We start from the raw sequence: 4949 nt of genomic DNA, 5'->3' as shown, positions 1-4949 counted from the left end.
TTTATGAGTAATATTGTACTCTTTTTGGTATCAGATGAGAACCCAAAACACACAAATACATACTGACACATACGAAGATGTTTATACTGTGTCTTACATCGGTCGGAAGAGAGAGAGTTCCAAGAATTCCTGTGATGAGGGCTTAAAGCCAAATATTTTTTTTTAAATCATTTTATACATATATATTTTATTTTTTTCTATTTGGGAGAAGCTAGAAAATACACGTTACTTTTTTTTGTATCTTATCTATTTTAGACTAAAATCTGCTGCTATTCAAAGAATAAATTGTATCTTTGTGTATTCTTTTGATAGACATAGTAGGTAAGTTGTATAAGTAAGTTATAAGTAGGTATAAGTAAGTAAGTTGTATCTTTGTGTATTCTTCTTCTGATAGACATAATAATATAAGACAAACCCAATAACAGCATGCTATTTATTTTGAACACAGAAATGTCCTTAGTTCGGCCTAACTCTGTCCTTCCTTTTTGCTGATAGAAAGTCTTTGGCCTCATCCCTCATCTCAGGTCCTTGACGCCTATTTCTTGAGGTGTTCCATCCACTGTCAAAGTCCCCAGTCAGTGATTGTTCTTAGGTATGAGTATTCTCTTCCATCCTAATCCATGTTATCCACTCATCTTCCAAAAGGCAGCCTCTACTCCTAGAGCAGCTCAACAGGTTTCCTCCTCTACTCTTGATGGTGAGCCCAGAGTACCCTGTTGTCTCTGTGGCCCTAGGCTTCCACTTACCCTGCCCTTACCTCTGTGGCAGTGGAGAGGATATGGTAGCAAAAGAGAGCAGGAGTGATCCCCCATGTCCAGTCATCCTAGGAGATTGATTCCAAGGACCCTTCCCACCCCCCACAGATACCAAAATCCCCAGATGCTCAAGTCTCTGACATAAAATGGCTTAGTCTTTGCCTATAACCTATGCACATCCTCCTGTATACTTTAAGACATCTCTAGATTAATACCTACTACAATGTAAATCCTATGAAAATAGTCATTATACTGTGTTGTTTCGGGAACAATAACAAGAAAAAAAGCCTGTACATTTTCAGTACAGACACAACCATCCATTTTTTTTTTCCTGAATATTTTTGATCCATTGTTGGTTGAAGCTATGATGTGGATCCTGTGGATGAGGAGGACTGACTGTATAGCTATGTCACATTTTTGACCGCCAAGGCACAGAGACACAGAATAGAATAGAGAAAAATGGAGACAAGAATAAAGATGAGGCCAGCGTAGTGGCTCATGCCTATAATCCCAGCACTTTGGGAGGTGGAGGCCGGAAGGATTGCTTGAACCCAGGAATTCAAGACCAGCTTGGGAAACATAGTGAGACCCCATCTCTATTTAAAAAAAAAATTTTTTTTCTCTTTGAGAAGGAGTCTCGCTCTGTCACCCAGGCTGGAGTGCAGTGGTGTGATCTCAGCTCACTGCAACCTCCACCTCCCAGGTTCAAGCGATTCTCCTGTCTCAGCCTCCTGAGTAGCTGGGACTATAGGTGCCTGCCACTACTCCCGGCTAATTTTTGTGATTTTAGTAGAGGTGGTGTTTCACCATGTTGGTCAGACTGATCTCCAACTCCTGATCTCAAATGATCCACCCACCTTGGCCTCCCAAAGTGTTGGGATTACAGGCGTAAGCCACCATGCCCGGCCAAATTTTTTTTTTTTTTAAGAATAAAGATGAATAGGAAGGGAGGTGCCATTCACTTTAGCAGGAACATCCTTCTATTTCCCTTGTGATACAAATGTTCCCACTTCTATGACTCTGTCAGGAGAGGGATACTGAAGATGTTAAAGTCATTAAAACAAGACATTAAGAAAAATCAGGACAGTTTAATCCTATCCTGTTAGAGATGATCAAACAACTCCAAAAAGGTGATGACTTAGCATATTTCTAGGTCCAAGTAGTGGCCAACCGGGGCCAGCATCCTCCCAGTCACCCGGGCTGCCAGCCAAGGTGACTGAATACTTACTCGAGATTGCCAGTGTTTGTGATAGCATCACTGGATAAATTCAAGGTAGGATCCTCATTGCCGTGGGCTGTAAAATGGACTCTGCCCCCCTGCCAAAACTTGGCACACTTAGATGGAAACGGAAAAATGGTATTCTAAAACATTCTGTTGCATTATTACTTGTACCCCTAGGCAGGTGTGATTCACGTGGGACAGAGTGGCAAGGAAAGGCTCTATTGAAGGGGCGAGGCTTGATCTGCCCCTGGGTGGAAGTGTGGGTGGCCGTGGGAGCTGCATTTCTATGGTGGTGGGAGCTCTGGGCCACTCCTCAGTCCCATGTCTGACACACACACACACACACACACACACGCACACACACACCTACCTGATAGTAGGAGGAGCAGCATTTTGGACAAAGAGGAAGCTGAAGGCTGCATGAAGCCTTGGGACATCAACTCAGGTATGTGTGGAGGTGGTGGAAGGTATTATTACCTGGAACAATCTTCACCCTTTAGGCCCAAATCAACCTCCACCTCCACCGGGACGTTTTTGCACAATGTGTTTCTTTAACAGACTTGCCAGAGCGCATGCAGATTTGGTTCTCAATTAGAAACGTATTTTGTATTTCTAGTTCCTAAAGGAAATGTGAGTTTTGTACTTAGCAGAAGCTATAGCACCATCTTGTGGAAATAAGTGCATCAGATCACAAGCTTGCTCTGAAAATTTTAGTCATCTTAAAAAAAAGTAAATCTTGATATGCCTTCGTAGCTCTAAATCACTCTTGGAATACACAATCTATTAGTAGCAAAAGACTTCTCATATATTCTAATTGTATGAGGGTGGAGTTAGCATTCTCCACCAGCTGCAGCTTTCTTTGTTTGACTTTTGAGGTAGGCTCTTACTCTGTCACCCAGGCTGGAGTGCAGTGGTGTGATCATAGCTCACTACAGTCTCGAAGTCCCAGGCTCAAGTAATTCTCCTGCATCAGCCTCCCGAGTAGCATAGTGTGCCACTATACCCAGCTAATTTTTTGTAGAGGTGGGGTCTCTCTATGTTGCCCAGGCTGGCAGTGGCAACTTTCTTCTTTTTAGAATAATTACCATACTTAGGATCCAATATTCTTCCCATCTCAGACTCATTTCTTTTAGAATGTGTGTCCTCAGGTTTGGATTTTAACCATGTCCCAAGGGATCTTGCCTTCTAAATAAAGGAACACTCACTGGGTACCAATGTTCTTTTCTGTCTCCTCTGGCGAATCAGACACCTCTCTTCTTGATAGAGTTCATTGATACAGGGCTTGGGAAAAGGAGGTCCCTTCATTATTGAGAATCTAAGAATCTAAAGCATTAGATTGGGAGCTTACAGAAGAACTGGAACAGAGGCTAAGGCAGGAGGATCACTTGAGCCCAGGTGTTTGAGGTTGTAATGAACTATAATCGCATCACTACAGTCCAGCCTGGGTGACAGAGTAAGACCCCATCTCAAAAAAAAAAAAAAAAAAAAAAAAAAAAAAAAAAAAAAGTTCCTGGAAAAGGTTTTATTTAGAATCATGAAATCATTGAATCATTTAATAAATAATCAGTCTTTTTAATGTAAGTAGTATACCCTTCAGTGGAGGGGAAAAAATGCCCAATGTTCTCAACCTTTCTTATCCCTAGTTTGATCTGCATCAAACGTGGAATTGATGTGAAGGTTTAGGGCTTCACTAGGCACCCCTCTGAACAGTCTCAGGCTTGATTAGAATTTAGGGCTGGTGTGAATTTTGCAAATATTAAAGATCTGTGTTTATCTTCAAAACATATTTTGAAAAAGTTACACATTGACATCCTTCAAAAGCTAAAAGCACAGAAGTAAATGTCTCCCTCCACACGTTTCCCAGCTATCCGATTATCTTCTCTCAAGGCCCCAGTATTACAAGTTGTTTGTGAAATGCTTCCAAAAATATTTTGCACTTACAGAAAATATATTACATCAATGATAGTCCACAGAATATTTCAAAACTTGCATTTTTCACTTAAAAATATAGGTTGAAGATTGTTCTATATGAGCACATACAGAGCTTCCTTATTTATTTTTCAGCTGTACAAGATTTTATTGAGTGGGTGTAGTCTCCTATTGACATTTTTCCCAGTAGTTTGGTAGTACAAACAATGCTGCAGTGAATAACCTTTACATCTGTTGCGTAGCACACATGCTAGTCTACCTGTGGAATGTATTCCTGGAAGTAGAATTGCTGTGTCAAATGGTGCATTTGTAATTGTGGGAGACTTTGGCAAACTGTTCTTCATGGAGGTCATTTATACCAAATTACAGCAATGTATGACACTCCATGCCCTCACTAACTGTGCGTTTTTAAAACTTTTTTTTTTTTTTTTTTCTGAGACGGAGTCTCACTTTGTTGCCCAGGCTGGAGTGCAATGGCGTGATTACAGCTCACTGCAGCCTCGACTTCCCAGGCTCAAGTAATCCTCCCATCTCAGCCTCCCACAGGAATTCACCACTATGCATGGCTGATTTTTTACTTTTTGTAGACGGTTTCCTCATGTTGCCCAAGGTAGTCTTGAACTCCTGGGCTCAGGTGATCCTCCCACCTCAGCCTCCCAAGGTGCTGAGATTACAGGCATGAGCCACCACACCCAGCCTTTAAAACTTTTTAACTTTCCTAATGTAATTGGTGAAATGTTATATTTCAGTGGTTACTGTTGTCATTTTTGCAATGTTCCTTTTATGAATTTGGTTATAGGAACCCACATTTTTCATGAGGCCTGGTCACCTAGTCAGTTCTCTTTCTCCAGAGCTATTTTGGCAAATACATTGATTTTTTTTAAATTAAGTTTTATGAATAGATATAAATGACTCCGATTTCAATCAGCTTTCAAAATTTTTTTTTTAATATTCTCCCTTTCCTACTTGTCCCCAGTAGTGGATTTACCATGAAGCTAGCAAAGCTTAAGCTTAGAACTCCTTCCAAGAGTCCCTTCCAAAGC

The sequence above is a fragment of the Macaca mulatta genome, chromosome 3, assembly GCF_049350105.2.
Source record: "Macaca mulatta isolate MMU2019108-1 chromosome 3, T2T-MMU8v2.0, whole genome shotgun sequence".
Lineage (NCBI taxonomy): Eukaryota > Metazoa > Chordata > Mammalia > Primates > Cercopithecidae > Macaca > Macaca mulatta.
Note: the sequence above shows the minus strand (reverse complement) of the source record.